We start from the raw sequence: 17,826 nt of genomic DNA on the forward strand, positions 1-17,826 counted from the left end.
ATTCTCTTCCCTCCACGATGGCCTCTGGGACAGACATCATCTTACAGAGTTAGACAGGCAGGACGTCACAGTCCCAGGAAAACTTCAATCTCTACATTAGCCAGTCAACTTTAAAGGTTGTTTACAAATAACGGTGGGATTAACACCAATGATGTAAAGTATACTCCTCAGCGACTAATATCAGTTACACAACCCATAGTTACACGTTCTTGATCTGGTGCGTTTTGCAGCACACCAAGCCAGTTCGGAAGATGATCCTTAACAAAAGCTTTCAGAAATAAAAATAAGCAACACCCCTCTCGCTCTCCACTGCTGAACCCTGTACCTACCAACGGGCTGCTTTGTTTCGAGAGGGGCAGTGCCACTGCTCTGGGTTAGTTTTATTACACATCCCTTGGGATTTTGTTTTTTTTTTTTAAGAATGTTAATACGCTCTGTTTCAGCATATTCAAATTAGCTAATTTAAGAAAACAAAGTCCTACTAAAGAACTGAGAAAAATACTAGACTGATATGCTTGTATCTCGGCACATGAAAATTCTAATGCCATCAGAATTAATTCTAACTCCTCCAGGCTTGCTCAGGGCCCCTTCTTGCAAGGCCTAGTGAAACTAAAGATGTCCTCCTCCGGTAACCCGCTGCCAGCCCCAGGCTCCAGGCCAGCTCGCTCAAACTCGCTCCCCAATTTTACCAGGAGAAGGAAGCTCGGAATCATGCAGAGCAGAGGCATGTGGTATATTTAATTCTAGCGGGTCTGTGTAAACATAAATAGCACAGCTATTTTGACGCCACAATCAAAGAATGTAAGAGAAAATGAAGGAGGCACAAACAAATGATAAAGTGAGCTTTTTTACGCGGCAGCAGAAAGTTTCCTATCAAATAGCATGCATGCCTGGTTCCTTAAAGTAGCTCTTACATTCCTAAACCAAAATACTCCAATCATATTAATAGGGCGGCTTAAAAAATAATCTGGAGAGGATCCTGCTGGGGGAAGATCCAGCCTCGCTTCCACTGGGGTCAGTACTTTAACGGCATTTTATTACACAGCCACAGGATGGAGGGCCACCAGTTTTTAAATCATCTTTAACCAGGATTGCAGACTTAATGGCAGGTTCACGAGGGAAATGCCTCCCCCCACCCCCGCATGTTTAATTAAGACCACCGTCCAAAGTTCCTTTTGTGACTTGCAGTAGGGTCCCGAAGCCCCTGCCCTTTGTTACGCAGAGGACCCCGCCGGCAGGCCGGCCCCACGCCCTCGGGCACATCTGGGCTTCCAGGAACAGGCCCCCGCGTCTACGCGGGCTGCTCGCCGCCCGGACGGGAAGAGGCCACGCAGGCAGGGCGCCACACCCACGCGCGGCAGCCCTACGCGGGGACGGCGGCCGGTGCCCCCGCGCCGCCCACCCGCAGCCGCGCGCGGAGCCCTGGCCGGGACCGAATCAGGTGTGAATACTTATGTAATCGTCCTCGGGGGCCACGCCTTTCCCACCGCCCCACCTCCGCCAGAACAAAGTGAAGTTTAAAATAGAAACCAATTACCTGGCCTCGGCCTCAGCCTCGCCTCGGCCCCCGGAGCGCGGCCCGCGCCGCCGCGCAGACCCCCGCCCCCCGCCCGCGCGGAGACACCCCGGACCCGGCCAGACCCCCCCCCCCGCCCACTCCCGGCCCCGGCCCCGGCCCCACGCAGACCTCGGCCCCTGCAAGGCCCTCCCCCCAGCCCCGCGGAGACCACCCCCCCGACCCCAGCCAGACCTCACTACCCGCCCCACCCGCGGAGACCCCGACCGTCTGGCCCAGCAGAGACCCCCGCCCCCCGCCCTGCGCAGAACCCCCCCCCACCCCGTCCCGGTTCCCCCCACTCCCCGCCCGGCTGCCCCACCTCCTTGTCCCCCTCACCCCCAGCCCGCTCCCTCCCCAGCTCGTCCCTCTCCGGCCCGCACGGACCCCCGCCTTTGTTACGGTGCGAAGTTGGGCCGTGGGTCCCCGTCTCTTTCACTTCTTGGGTTACAGTGCAGGCGAGTGACGTCCGCTCCACATGACGGGGGCGGGGGGCGGGCGCCGGGGGGCGGGGGCGCGGGCCGGGCCCTCCCCCACCTCGCTGCCCTGCCCGCCCCGCCCACAGCCCGCCCCCTGGCAGCCCAGCAACAAGCGGCCACCGCCCCCGCCCCCGGGGCGGGCAGGTAAATCCCCCCGCCCCCGCCCCGCCCCCGCCCCGCCTCCCCCAGCGGCGCCCCGGGCCCAAGGCCGCACGCCAGGGTACAGAAATAGGAACGATTTAATCCGGAGACACGTCCCCCCTGCTGCCCATTTCTCAATCCGCGAGTTCAGAGGAGGAGGTGGGGGGGGGGCTGAATCGGATCGAACTCAGGTTTTGGGAGCCGAAAATGGCCGGAGCAGGAAGCGCGGGGCCGGGCGCTACCTTGTAACTGAGTTGGGTTCTTGCAGGGGTACGACGAAGGCGGCCTGGGGTCGCCCATGGACCCCTGGGGTAACCTCGGTGCGGCCCGGCAGCCGGGCACCCCTTACGCGGACGAGGGCGGGGCGCGGAGTCCCTCCCAGGGGCCTCCCTGAAGGGGTCTCCGGGGAAGGAGGGGTCACACGTGGGTCCTTAACCCGTCCGATGCAGCTGCATCATCCACCCCGGAATGAAGCGGCACAGCATCTGCGACACGGATGGAGAGATGCTACAGGACCAGGTCTGGTCCGTACACTTCCACACATCACTACCAGTATTCCGGGGGAAGTTGGTGCCGAATTAAGCTGATTCGAAACGTGGGGCGGCCCGTGACGCACTGCGCCCGTGAATGTGCCCATTGTGCGGTGGAGACCCGGCAGGCGCTCCGCGCTCACAAGTCGGGTGGGCAGAACTTTTCACTGACCGTGAGTGGGTCACATTCTAGAATTTGCCATGGACTAAGTATGAACTTCCAGGGAGACAATAAAATACGAAGTTGTAAGGTACACGCTGTCCTTCACTTTTCTACGCAATTCACACCAATTTCCATAATCCCACTTTTCTGTACGTTCTGCGCCAGGCGAGTGGGCTCCGGACCCCGGGCGCGCGAGGGCGCGCCCGTCGCGTGGGAACGAGACGGAAGGAACCGTACATTTCGAGTCCCCGGTTGCTGAGAAGCATAATCATATCACTCCTCTTTTCTTCCCCATTTGCAGGTTTCGACTTGAATCCGAAAGCGCCTCTTACCGCCCATTCTTTGCAGGAGGGCAGAGGGGGCAGGGTCTCCTTTTGGACTGCTGCGCGCCCATCTAGCTGTCCAGACTCAGATGCAAGCGTGTCCACGTCTACAGCACAGAGCTGTGCACATCAGGAGCCTGCGGATGCGCGGGGCTGGTCGCACTTAACAGCGTGCATACACATGGGCGCATGCACGCGCGCGCGCGCGCGCACACACACACACACACACACACACACACACACACACACTCACACCCCAAATTACCTCCGGGATGGAGAAAGCCGCTCCGGATTGGCCGGCAGGGCCGTCACTCACACCCAGGGGGCAGGGAGACTTTGCAAGGCTGTTTCCTTTTTTTTTTTTTTTTCCTTCCCTCCCTACCGTTTCATTTAATGGTAAAACAACAGCAGAGCCCTGAAAGTTAGCCATCTGCGCGGAGAGTTTGCTTTCTTTAACGACGGGGGCGTCAGACAATATCCATTTAAATATATTTTGTACTTCCACAATGGATGAAAAGGGAAATTAGCAGTCTGGGATGGGGGCGGAGAGGGAGCGAGGAGTAAGGAGGAGGGGGTCATCCGGGGGGTGGACGCAGAGCGAAGAGTTGTTCTCAACGCCCAAAAGAGATTTTGACCTCTACTGATCTCGAAATTAAAAAATGTTTTTCACAGATCAGATTATAACAAATGCCGGCCCTCATTGATGCACTCATTATTTTAATTTTATTATTTAAGCATGCGCCAGCAATCGTGTTTCCTTAAGAAAGAACTGACCTATTTTTGGCTGGAGATAAACGATCATGTTAACAGATGTTAATCTTGTAATCTGTTTTTCCTGTAAGCACTTTACATACCCGGGTTTCAGACCTTAAAAATAACATCTTTTCCAAAAAGACCTGACGTCACAATTCACTCCCTGAAAAATCACCCCCCCTCCAGTTTTTTTCCTCTGCAATGATTTCAAAGACATTAAATCTTTTTCACTTTATAAATGCTGATTTGTTCTGCCTCAACTCCCACAGGCTTCTATTTGCATTTCAAATTCCACAGGTTACACCGGTCGCCTTTTCAAAAAATGTAAACCAACAATGAAGCAGCAAATGGCTTTTTGTGCATCTGGATTAAATAAGGCACAGAATGAATATATTTAAAAAGAGGGCTGAGCAAGTTGATCTTTGCACACCCGGAGACCAAGTAATTCTTTATCAGTAAGCCAGCAGCATGAGTAAAATGCAGACACACACCCCAGAAGCTCCCGGTCTGATCCCGGTCTGCTGCGGAGAGCTTATTAACGCGGATAATAAATGGAGCTGACTTACAGACCCACATTCTCGGCTAAAAGGCTGGGTCTCTCCGGTCCCTAATTGCAGGGCTTCACCGGCTTCCCTGCCTACCACCGCTGATTGTCGCCGCACACCACCAGCCTCCTCCATAAACCGCTGTTTTAAATACCCAACTCGGCTGGCTTTTAACAAACTTATTCATACAAAGTTTCTTTAAAACTTGACGAGGCGGTTTATTCTAAATACTGATCCTAACTATTCACTGTGTTAGTTCTCCCTGGAAATGGCAGACGAGGCGCTTTTCCAACCACCGCACCCCCCCCCCAACACACACGCCCCACAGCATTCTTCTTTTCTCGTATATACCCGGGTATATATCGCGATCAATACTTCCCCCACCCCCACTCCGACCCCCGCCAGGCCGGGTGCGACTCCGAGGAGTCCCTGCCACCCTGACCCCACTCCCTACCCCTCATGGTCATTGAGAGAACCATCGCCCCCACCCCCACCCTAACTTCCCTTCCAGGCGCCCTTACTTCTTTAATGTTAGGGTCACTTATACGCTCCCAGCTAATGGGCATGCAGCCAGGGGAGGGGGGAGGCAACCTCCCCCCCCCGAACACACACACACACACACACACACACACACACACACACACATACACACACACACGCAAACACGTACCCGAGGCAGCAGCCCTCGGTGCCTACAGGCATCGATCCCATCAGCCAAACCCTTAATAATTGAAGCGGCTCCTCGGGCCCCGCAGCCCCATCACCCACCTTCATTAGCCAGAGCGTTTTACTTTAAAGTAAGGCAATTTGCTCTTTGTCTCCTAATGGATGGAGAGCGCATCCGAGCTCCCCTCCTCCCGCGTCGCCTTTGACGAAGTGTACAAAGCCAGAGCCTCTTCCGCGCTCCCACCCGGCCCCCACCCCGCCCCTCCACTGCGGTAAAAACCACCTCCCAGCGCTCGCCTCGCCGCCCGAAGTTGCATCTTCCCACTCCTGGAATTGCGGAGCGGAGCAACTACCCACAGGGCAGCCGAGCCGCCCTCCCCGCGCCCGGGAGCCCCTTCCCCGCCCCCCACCCCCGCGGCGCACACCGGGGTCCCCGGCGCGGCCGGGCCCGGGGCCCCGCGCCCCCGCCCCTCGCGGGCCCCGCGGCGCCCCCACCCCCCACCCCCACCCCGGCCCCTACCTTGGCGGGAGGCGGCGGGCCCGGGGAGGAGGACGCGCACGCCCCGCGCCTCTGAAGGTGAAGCCGAGCGCCCGAGGCGCGGAGCCGAGCGCTGCACTAGACCGACCGCGCCAGCTGCGCCCGGGCGCGGGGGACGCGCGAGGGCGCGCGGGGCCCGCCACGCGCCCTGCCCCCTCCCCGCGCCGCCCTCGCGCGCCCCGGACGCGCCCGCCCCGCGGGGACCCCGGCGCCGGCCGGGCTTGGGGGCCTGCGCGGCGGGGGGAGGGGGCCGGGCCCCGGCGGCCGGGCGCAGGCCCGAGGCTTCCCCCAGCCACGGAATGGTCTGCCCTGTAGGAAACGCACACGCTCCACTATTGTCTCATCAGCACAAAGTTCTACCACACTGCGGGCAAAGTCTGGAGGCTCGCGATGACTCAGACCCAGATAATTCTTCCCCTAATAGCCCTGAATCACGATCCCAGCGGCTAGTTGTCGCCCCTTCTTCTCAAGGACTAACGCTGCCGCAGATCCAGTTACGGGAAGCTGTTTACGCGCGCACACGGACACACACGCACGCATCCATACGTGCAGACGTGTTGGGATGCATTTTCAGCCGACTTGGGCACCTGAGCACTAAGCCTCGAGTCCAGATCTCTCTGTGGGTATCCTTCCGGTGGTCCTAGATGCGTGTGCATTCCAAACGGCTTAGGGTGTGCGTTTCACTGAACTTCCTGGTAAATGTGCTGGGGATACTCGATAGATTAAGTCCTGAATCGAGATCAAAGTCTGGAAAGACTTCAGACGAGGATTCTATCTGGCAATTTAAAAATGACTGTGGGCTTTTATTTTCATTTCTATCCTTGGAAAGTTCAACTTTAATTTTTCTGTTTTTCAAACCATTTCTTCACCCCCCAACTGCTCTCCGCGGCCCGTAGTTAGTGGCAATAAGTTAAGTCTGGGAACGGAAATCCCAGTGTGATTCCAAGAAGCAATAATGGTACACGGGGCGGGGGGTGCAGATGGGGGGGGCGTGGAGAGGAGAAAGAGAAGAGGCGCGCCCCTGAGTCCGCGATGACGCAGAGCGAGGGAGTTGGCCTGCGGAGGGGAGCACTGTCTTCTCCCACCAGGCTCCTGGCCATGTTGTCCTGCTCTCCTCGTGATAGCTCCGCAGTGAGGATGGATTTCTTCCAAGACACCGCAGTCAGCGCCGCAGTCCGGCGTTACCTTCCGCCCTTGCAATTTCTCTTGGTGCCAGGCGCTCGCTAACACTCACTGCTGATGCAGCTCGGGGCCTCTCCAACTTATGGCATTTACAACAGAAACTACTACACACGAGCTCCAAAGGGGGGAGCTTGTGCCTGCCAAGCTGGAGTATCAGACACAGGGGCCATTCTGCACGTGTGTGTCGGGGTGAGGGGGGGTCGGGGGAGGAAAGGAGCCGCAGCGAGAGCGGCGAGAACCTTTCCAAAAAGGATCCTGGAATCCTAAAAGGCAACAAGCTCTTTGTGATTAACGATCTGCACTAATTTGGACAGCAGGCATAGTAAATGTCGTTGACAATTGTTGCAGGTTTGGGCATGCATGCTTAAGTGGGATGTATTCTTAATCAGATTTAAGTCTGATTCACAGAAAAGTATTGAACTGCCCAGAAGTCATTACAATACCCAGTAAACAATGCACAAATGAAAGTATCTCCCAATTCAACTAATTACGTGGTCATAAATGGCCTATATAGACACAGATGCATTACCGCATATATATGTGTGCACCCACAAAGAGATTCAAATTTGCATACTTGGAATTTTAATAGTTGTTTTTGTCGTATCTGGGAATCGATTGGAGTCCACGGTAAAAATCCACTCCATTCATCTGCATTCTTGGGTCTATTTAGGACTACAGTGTTGCTCTAATAACTTCCATGTGCTCAAAATTGACAAGTTCGATCAAGGAACGGTGAGCAAACCTTCCAAAGTCCTCCCTCCACGTAAAATTGTGATTTCCATGACTCACCTCCCTTCTGGAGCCTGCTTATCACCCACATGTGATTTCACTCAGGGCTCTGCTGGTTCTACAATCATACTGTGCTTTTAAAGATTTCCTTTCTCCGTGTCTCCACAATGCATGCAGAATCTGAGAATGTAATTCGAGAGACGGGCAAGGTTACACTCTGGAAAAACAGCAGCTTGAGGGCCAGCAGAGTTTGCTGCTTGTGAGGGTGCTGTTTGTGGCAGGCGAGACGTGTTGACATTATTTGTACACCACGTCACTGATCGTTGTTCGTTTGGGGGTGTGCTATTACCTTATTCGGGGGGAGGGAGGGTATGAAAATAAAATATTTTGTAAAAGTTCCCATACTACTTCTACAACGTATTTAGCATGGCTAAAATTTCAAGTGTTTAATGATATCTTCAAATATTTAAAGTTGCCCTTAAAGATTGGGGACATGCTTCCTGCACAAAATACAAATCCCTGAAATCCTTCTGAAGAGGTTCACCTCATTTGAAATGTCACAGGACAATATTTGGGTGGAGAAGAGTCAGCGATATTAATGGATTGATGGTTGGTTGACTAGATATTTGGCTATCTACAATTTTATAACTGACAATAATTCTGGTTGATGAAATAGATGGAAAAGAAAACACATTTTCTCCTGTGATTGTCTAATGAATTATTTGGGACTCTGTCCCTTCAAGGTAAGGAAAATGGTATTTTAACGAAACAGCGTTCAGCAGCTGGTCTGTGTAGCTTATGCAGCAGCGTGATGGGTGGCCATTTGGATCAGAGAGGTTCTGGAGTGTTCCGTTAAAGACTAGCTAAGGATAAGAAACAAAAAGAACCCCAGAAAAGGCCTTGTCTGTCTGAAAGCTGGAAGTGAAAGTCCCTAAGGTATGAAATCCAAGACAAACTAAAAAATATGTATTAAATATGCATGCTCAAAAATTTAAGTGCATCACTTATTAGTAAATATTTAATGTTAATTCTATCTCTGTGTGAATTTATATCCTATATTCTAAATTATATCTGAGAAAGGAGGACAGGATGCACCTAAATCTAAAGGTAATTTTTAGCTCTTTGAACTAACTTAGATTTCACAGATTTAAGAGTGGATTAGGGGTATGTTTTAGTTAAACCGTCCACAAGTATTCCAAGGTATACAGACTGTTTTAGGAACAGTACAGCTGTTCTATCGTGTGTTATAGGTAACAATTTCACGTATAAATGAAAGTCGGTCGTTTGTTTAATCACTGAGAGTTTCAGAAACATTACCCCAATCCTAACTTGATGTTTTTTTCTGAAGTCTTTTTTTTTTTTTTTTTTTTTCCTCACAGAACCAGACACTGAGAAAATACACTGTATTTAGATTATGGAGGAAGGGAAACCGGCCTATCGGCATGGAATTTAACATATGCTGATCCCCTGTGTGGAAGAGGGGCAAAGTTGTGATTATATATTTTTTTTAATTTTTTTAATGTTTATTTATTTTTGAGAGACAGAGCAAGAGCAGGGGAGGGGCAGAGAGACGGAGGGAGACACAGAATCCCAAGCAGGCTCCAGGCTCTGAGCTGTCAGCACAGAGCCTGACGCGGGGCTCAGACCCTCAAATTGAGAGATCATGACCTGAGCTGAAGTCGGACGCTTAACCGACTGAGCCACCCGGGTGCCCCATTTTTTTTTTTATTTTAAATAGTCTTCTACAAAATGGTTTCAGACGGCTTGAATCTGGAGGTAACTGACAGAATGTGTTTAACCTTGGTGTAGGAAACTATCTTAGTTCTGCTTTTTAAGATTTATTTTCTTGAAGGTGATAAACTCTAGTAATGAAATAGATAATATGCGTTTCTTATAAACACACGTACACACATCCGCCTCTAATTGATCTATGTCCAGATTGTCCCATGTTTATGCCACGGTAACTTCTCACTAAGTAGCTTTCTCTTGTTGGGTTTTTTACATTCAGGACAATTTAGGGCCGAAATGGCTGTACTCTAGGCTTAGAGAGTCATGGTGGAGACCCGCATGTTGTCGGGAGACTTTTGTGAAGATCTCTTCATCTCTCCTCGATGCCCCAGTCTGAAGATGCTGTCTACACGGAGCCACATCTGAATTTTCAGATAGCTTAATAATCAGCAAAGTATCTCTCCAAGATTCTGTGCAACATGTACCCATAGGTATGATACGGAGAATGTCTCGTTCATCTTCCGCGATTTCCCAGGGAATCAACGTTCCCCACCATCTGTCAGAGGCAAGCTCCCAATGACCCATGATACTAGTCTTATTGCAACACAGATTTTCTGTTCCTGATCCTCATGCATCCATTTTGGTTAACGACCTAGGTATCGTTAATGGTGTGGGGACATAGAGTTCGTGCAGGTTTGCGATTGTGGCCAAAGTAGCGCAGAAAACACACTAACCGTTGAGATTGGCAGCCGCATTTTCTTACCGTTTGCGGTTTTCGGTAACTACATCAGGACCTCACAGCAGGTAGAGGGCCCTCAAATCTGTTCTTAATTTCAAGTTAAGTAAAGACTTTCGGCAACAGCTGGCAGCTGAATAGCTGATGCCGAATTCCACAGATGTGGTTCTTAATAGTTTGAAGGATGAAAGGAAGGAGTCCACGGAGCAGGATTCATTTAAGGGAAGACAAAGTCAGGAAGGACTCCTCTCGTGGGAGATTCTCCGCGTTAGAAGAGGGACTGTGTTTATTACCTTTTCTCGTAATCCCTACACTATGTTAATTACTTAACGGAGACGTCGTGACCTATTAACACCACGCTTTCTTACAACAGCAAAACCATTGACTTTTCCCGCCCCGAAATCCCATTATGTTTCACCAGGCATGACTGATTACATGTGTGTGTTCGTTGCAAAGTTTGCGGGGAGAACTGAAATAAAATAAGGGAACCAGCAAGGCCTCCCTCGCTGCGGGCAGGCCAGACACACTCGTAATGAAACTGAGGAGGAAGAAACGGTCAGAGGCTTCGCCAGAGATGGCAAGTGACTTGTCCCCTGAGACAGCGGGAAAGAAAGTACAATTTGGCATTTAGGAGATGTGGGGGAGTTAGAAGCAGGACGATAGGGAAAGAAGTGGTCGGGATATGGATGAGTGGTTGTCACAGTTCAGAGGTCAGGAGGCTTTGTTGATGAGGGACGCTAGGTACGTTTTGGGGGCTGACTTGTGGCAAAATACACATGACATAAAATTTACTACCATTTTGACCGTTTGAAGTTCGGCAGAGTGGCCAGCACGTCTTGTACATCCGTCTCCAGAACTCCTTCCACCTTGCAGAACTGGAACTCGGACCCATCAACACCCCGTCGCCCCAGCCCCAGGGACCACCACCCTGCTTCCTGTCCCGGTGAATGTGACTCCTCCAGGGGCCTCATGGACATGGGATCACGGGTGTTTGTCCTTTTGGGTCAGGCTTACTCCCCCCAGCGTGATGTCCTCGAGGTCCATCCATGTGGTAGCACGTGGCGAGTTAGTATTTTGTCTTCTTTAAAAAAGATGCGGAGGTTAGGGCCACCTGACCCTGACTGACTCAACTCGGTTGAGTGTCCGACTTCAGCTCAGGTCATGATCTCGTGACTCGCGCTGTCAGCTTAAAGCCCGCTCTGTCCCCCTCTCTCTCTGCCCCTCCCCCACTTGCGCTCCCCCCAGAATAAAGAAACATTTTTAAAAAAATAAAAAATAAAGATGCAGAGGTTATATATAAGTGGAGGCAAGAACTTTACCAAATAAACTAACAAAGTGACGATAATCTCCACCAAAACAGTTCTCAAAAATTTTTCTTCTCTTCCCTAAAATGATCGCCTTTCTGGCTGTCTTTGCTTGTCTCTGTCTCCTCGTTAACTTCGGGATAAATCCGAAGGAAAGCCCAGTCATCTTCTCAAATGGAAACCATTACAGCTGAAACCACGTGGAACACACCTGAGGCTGAATTTGAGTTAAATACTCTTGGGGTAGTATTTTCTTTTCTTTTCTTTTTTTTAACGTTTCTCATTATTTTTGAGAGAGAAAGAGACAGCGCGAGCAGGGGAGGGGCAGAGAGAGAGGAAGACACAGAATCCGAAGCAGGCTCCAGGCTCCGAGCTGTCAGCCCAGAGCCCGACTCGGGGCTCGAACTCACAGACCGTGAGATCATGACCCGAGCTGAAGTCGGCTGCTTAACCGACTGAGCCCCCTAGGCGCCCCTTGGGGTAGTATTTTCATGGCTTATTTATGATTTACAGCCAGACTGCTTGCCCTCAAGTTGGAGAAAGTGTATTAAGACATCAAAAAATTAAAAATTAAGCCCGACAAAAAGGAACGGGGAAGGTTATGTATCAGGCATCTGAGGTGGGTTAACAGATGCGGGTCAGAACCACAGAACCAGGTGTGACCCTGGGGCCTCCCCGCCAGGCTGTGCACAGGCATTTGGTTCTAGAATGGATGGAGGTGTTTTCCTGTGCCCCAAACACACACTAAACCAATGGCATCAAATTAGACTTGGGGGGCCAAAATGGAATTTTGGAAAGAGACAAAAAGTTGGATCTCTCATTGAGCGGCTCAGTTGTACTGAGTCACTAAACACACTTTTGTGTTTTTGTTTTGTGATGCTGGTTATGGCACTGGTGCTATGGGGAAATGATGTTAGGCTGCTGAAGCATTTAAAACAATTTTTTTAAGATTTTATTTTTTATTTTATTCTTTATTTTATTTTATTTTTTTATTTTAGAGAGAGAGCATGTGAACAGAGGAGGGGGCAGAGGGAGAGAGAGTCTTAAGCAGGCTTCACAGCACAGAGCCCGACTCGGGGCTCGATCCCAAGACTCTGGGATCATGACCTAAGCTGAAATCAGTGGCCTGTCACTCAACTGACTGAGCCGCCCACGCCTCCTGCTGGAGCATTTTATATGATAAAAAAAATTTTTTTTAATATTTTAAATTTTTAAAGAAATAAAATGTTTTTAATTTTAAAAGACATTTCAGGTACAGAGGCACGTGACAATGTGCGGTGCCTGGCTGGCTCAGTCGCTGGAGCGTGTGGCTCTTGATCTCAGGGTTGTGGGTTCGAGCCCCATGTTGGGCATGGGGGTTACTTAAAAATCTTTAAAAATAAGTGAACAAGGGGCACCTGGGCGGCTCAGTCGATTGAGCGTCCCACTTCGGCTCAGGGCATGACCTCACGGTCCGTGAGTCCGAGCCCCGTGTCGGGCTCTGTGCCGATGGCTAGGAGCCTGGAGCCTGCTTCGGATTCCGGGTCTCCCTCACTCTCTGCCCCTCCCCCGCTCGCACTATGGCTCTCTCTCTCAAAATAAATAAACTCAAAGAAAAAAATAAAGAAATTTTAAAAGATAGCATAAGAGTTGAGGAATTAGATCACTAAAAATAAGGGTAGAAAAAAATGAAATCAGGGTCAAGATAAGCTCACCGGGGCTTAAGATAAGCACACATTGATCCTCTGGGTTTTTAGAGGGGGCAGAATTTTCCAGTGAGTTTCCTAGCATCCGAAACAAAGAGGGAAGCACTCATAATTTTTTTTTAATGTTTATCTATTTTTGAGAGAGAGAGCGAGAGCATGAACAGGGGAGGGACAGAGAGAGAGAGAGAAACACAGAATCTAAAGCAGGCTCCAGGCTCCGAGCTGTCAGCACAGAGCCCGACACGGGGCTCGAACTCACGGACCGTGAGATCATGGCCTGAGCCGAAGTTGGACGCTCAGCCGACTGAGCCACCCAGGCGACCCCGCAATCATCTTTACAAGATTTGCACTACCTATAAAATGAGAAGTGCATATTTCCATAGAAAACTATTCCGTCCTAATTCTGGTGCCCAAGTGAAATTTCTCCAACGCTCTCTTGAGAGCAGTGATGATGGAATGGAATGGAGTAAATTCCTGACATTATTTTTTCATACCAACATTATTTTTACCGACCAAAATACTCAGTGTTCCTCACTGTAGTTTGGAGGTAAAACTATCAACCCACAATGTATTAAGAATTTACCTGAATTACCTTATCTGCAAACTAGGAATCGCACTTAGAATTATTACAGACAAGATGGGTGTAATGTGAGTGAAATCGCTCACAACTGTTTTCACAACATAATAGAGTGTACAGGTGTCTGTTCTTAATATTCAGAGTCTCTCCCACCACGTAGTTGCTAATGCAAGTCAACACTACACAATCCCATTCGGCTCTAAGAGTGGTTCAAAATGTCCAAAGGCACCAAAACTGTTATCCCAAGTTGCATTCGTTCTCTTGAGATGTGGGCTGTGTCTAGAATGCTTCGATTTTTCTTCTTTTTTAGAATTTGGTTTGTTTCCATGGGATGTCGTTGGCATGGACAAGCCGAGCTGGGTTTTGGATTCACACCCCAAATCACAGATGTTTGAGAAGTGTTTCCGTTCAGGATCTGATGTAGACGTTCCAGCCGCGATGTGAAACGTGGGCTGGGGTTCCGCGCTCTCCCCCCCACCCAGCCGCACGCCCTGCCCACTCCCCTCCTTGCTGGGCCAGGGTCAGGTTCCCGGTGGGGCCCCTGATCTTTCTGGCACAGGACTTGGCTTCTCCCCAGGAGGCCCCAGAGCTCACCAACCCTCGCCTCCTGTCGCCAGCGAGGCCTCTCTGCACTTCTGGGTTCGCAGAAGCTCCTGGGGTGTGGACGTGAAGCCTTTGCAGGGTCCGTACGCACACTTAACTTCTTTATTTCCTATGGCTTAAGCCCTTTGGCTCCTAGAAAGCCTTTATGTAAAATAAATACAGGAAAGATGTGTTGCGCTGTGCTTTACAATACGATACAATCCTCCATGAAGTGCCAACCTCTGTTCAAACAAAGCTCATGGCTGGACTGACAAATTTACAAAAGCCAGGAAATTCAGAGAGGAGGGGCCGCCACTCAGCCTGTGTCCCTGTCCTGTGGGCAGCACGGCGCGAAGCGGCCCCACAGAAGGAGCCGGGCAGATTTCTTCTTCTTCATCCGCTTTGCTTCTGGGTTAGAATACCTCAGTAAATTGAGGGTATTGGTAAAAATAAATCCTTAAATGGAAGTCGTTTTCACTGTTTCCCTTTTTTTCCAGAAAATAAATCACCCCATACTTACCGGACAGACATTTCGGTTTCCCACCTCTCTCCCACACCGCTCAGCTTTCTTTCTTTCTTCTTTATTTCTTTTTCTTTCTTTCTTTCTTTCTTTCTTTCTTTCTTTCTTTCTTTCTTTCTTCCTTGCTTCTTTCTTGCTTGCTTCTTTCTTTCTTCCATCTTTCTTTCTTTCTTCTTTCTTCTTTGTTCTTTCTTTCTTTCTTTCTTTCTTTCTCTCTTCCGTCTTTCTTTCTTTCTTTCTTTCTTTCTTGCTTCTTTCTTTCTTTCTTTCTTCTTTCTTCTTTCTCTCTTTCTCTCTTCCATCTGTCTTTCTTTCTTCCATCCTTCTTTCTTCTTTCTTTCTTGCTTCTTTCTTTCTTCTTTCTTTCCTTTTTTTTCTTTCTTTCTTTTTTTTTTTTTAGCTGCAATTGAGTTTATCCAATTGTTTATATCGGGACGTCATCCGGATGGAGCAGAAAAGTTAACTTTTAGGCAAACTGATAATCAGCTTCAATTGTAGATCTTGGATCCTTTAAGAAATGTTAAAACATTTCACTAATATTTCTAATAGTAGAAAACATTTCTTTGGAACAATACAAAGGCCAAAATTAAAAAAGACAGACTTTGGCTCGCCTGGGTGGCTCAGTCGGTTGAGCATCTGATTTGGGCTCAGGTCGTGACCTCACGGTCCTGGGTTCAAGCCCTGAGGTGGGCTCTGTGCTGTCAGCTCGGAGCCTGGAGCCTGCTTCGGATTCTGTGTCTCCCTCTCTCTCTGCCCCTCCCCCTGCTCATTCTCTCTCTCTCTCTCTCTCTCTCTCTCTCTCTCTCTCAAAGATAAATAAACAATAAAACTTTTTTTTAAAGAAAATAAATAAAAAAGATGGACTTGTGAAGTATTACAGAGATTAATGTTAAACCACTCTTACCTTTGCGGGAAATTTCATCTAATTTTTAGACACGATGATGTGCTTACATGTATCCCCTTATCGAAAGTTTTGAGGAAACCTTCTTTCGGTCACCTACACTACAAAAAGGACGACAAAAACTAAGCTCTGCCCCAGAAGAACCTCTAGCAACATTATCTCCACCGAGAGCTGACTTTCTCTTCCCCCCTTGTAGGCCATTGTGCAATGTTACTGCACCCTCCCTGGCTGTGCAGAATTACCGGGAGGTTAATGGTGCAAATATCCTGTTCATTTTAGGGCCACTGGAGTGCTGATTAACTGAACAGGGAGGAAACACCAAGCATCTCTAAGAAGGGATTGTGAAAAGTTTGCTTAGCTAACCCTATGGGAAGAAAGACAGAAACCGAGTCAAAAACATTTTGTTTGGTGAAAACTCACAGAACAATCGTTTCCGATGGGTCCTGTCCGTGTCAGGACGGCGCGTGAAAGCAGTAAAAGACAACTACTTCTCTCTGTGTGTAGATACGCCAGTGTTTCGACTCAAAGACAATGTGTATAGGATGCCGTGGATAATGAAGGTGGGGACAACGGATTCTAGGTGATTATTTACAAGTCAAAAAATGAAACAGTCGAATGAATGAGTTCATTGTGTCACACCTAACGTTCCAGGGGCCAGGGCGCCGCTGTCTGTGGGTCTGGGTATTCCCACACCAGCTGCGATCAGAGCAGATAACCATTAAGTTCCTTCTGAAATACAAGGAGAGGTTGGTCCCGTGGAATTACAATACTTACCCCTCCTGTGTCTGGAAATACTTTCTCCTTCATTTGCTTTAATTCTGCTCACAATAGCAAAGTGAAATCGCTCAGAATTATTAATTCCATTTAAAAGTTTCAAATTCAGGGGGCACCTGGCTGGCTCAGTCAGAAGAGCGTGTGACTCCTGATGTCAGGGTCGCGGGTTCGAGCCCCACGTTGGGTGAAGAATTTACAGAACATACATAAACTTTAAAGATGAAATTAAAAAATGGAGCGCCTGGGTGGCTCAGTCAGTTGAGCGTCCCATTCTTGGTTTCTGAGTTTTAACCCCATGTTGGGCTCTGCACTGACAGCTAGGAGCCTGCTTGGGATTCTTCGTGTCTCTCTCTTTCTCTTGCTCTCTGCCCCTCCCCACACATGCTTACTCTGTCTCTCTCTTTGTCTCTTAAAAATAAATAAAATAAACACTTAAAGATAATATAAAAAGAAGTTTAAAATTCATAGCAAAGTTGTCATGTTCCCGATGTGGTACAGTCGGTTAGAAGCAGAACCATTTGGAATGTATATGTTTTTAAGAACCATGTGTCTAACAGTATAGTTCCTTTTTATAAGTTTATTCATTTATTTAGTTAGTTTTAGTAATCTGTATGCCCCATGTGGGGCTCGAATTCACGCCCCTGAGATCAAGAATCGCTCGCTCTTTCAGCTGAGTGAGGCAGGCACCCCTAAGAGGATAGCTCTTCAAATCCATTTACCCCACCCACTACAGGAAGACCTTTCCCTGTGGTTGTGTGAGGCTCACGCTCCACTCTGAGATGTTGAGGCAGAACGGTGTCTATCATCGCTCCATCCTGCATCACTTCTGAATTCCCTGGTATGCACCCACTGAGAAATTTTAGTTGGGATGGTGATTCTTTCAATGTTGCGAGAACCAACATTGTCTCGCAAAATGGAGCAGCCAACGAGGAACCGCAGATTTGGGATAGTTCCTTGATAGACTCAACTCTACCAGCCAATGTCAACTGCATGTGTGATTATAACCTTAACCGGCTTCCAAAATATGAATGCTGTCAAGCAATATTGAAGAGGATAAAGGAACATCTGGCTTTAAGTGCACGTAGTATCAGTAACAGCACAGGCAAGTCATAAAACCCAGCATGGTAACTTTTAACTTACGTTATGGCGTTTGACGCTATCGCAATTATAATATATATTAAACACGTTAGCCGAGCAGAGATGGAGTTGTTCGTTCCTTCAGCAAATGTGTGCTAGATTCATATTTGCCATGAGTACTGAGCCAGGCTCTGAGTCTGCACCACGAGGACACTCCTCGGGCTGCAAGGTGCTTACCAGGCTTTGGCACATCTGTGCCCTGCTCGCCAAGGGTCTTCCTGTGGAGAAAAGGAATGGGAGGTGGACACCTGGCTCTCCTACGTGTCCTGGAGGGCAGT

The 17,826-nt window shown here is 49.3% G+C and overlaps 1 protein-coding gene and 1 long non-coding RNA gene across 6 annotated transcripts in view; one reads left to right on the plus strand and one right to left on the minus strand.

Moving 5' to 3' along the window:
* Nucleotides 1-5,825, minus strand: part of ZNF516 (zinc finger protein 516) — a 126,569-nt gene extending 120,744 nt beyond the window's left edge. For 3 of the 5 annotated variants that reach the window (XM_045041263.1, XM_045041262.1, XR_006587739.1), the window contains exon 1: nt 5,676-5,825. The gene's annotated coding sequence lies outside the window, so the exon portion shown is untranslated. Of the gene's footprint in view, nt 1-1,942; nt 2,055-5,257; nt 5,395-5,675 lie in introns of those variants that run through there. The other 2 variants (XR_006587741.1, XR_006587740.1) reach the window with 2 other exon arrangements.
* On the plus strand, nt 2,123-3,563 carry LOC123381132. The gene is made up of 2 exons (XR_006587742.1): nt 2,123-2,178; nt 2,625-3,563. It is a non-coding gene; the product is annotated as an uncharacterized LOC123381132 (long non-coding RNA).
* Nucleotides 5,826-17,826: the final 12,001 nt, after the last annotated feature.

The sequence above is a fragment of the Felis catus genome, chromosome D3 (genome assembly GCF_018350175.1).
Source record: "Felis catus isolate Fca126 chromosome D3, F.catus_Fca126_mat1.0, whole genome shotgun sequence".
NCBI classification, from domain to species: Eukaryota; Metazoa; Chordata; class Mammalia; order Carnivora; family Felidae; genus Felis; species Felis catus.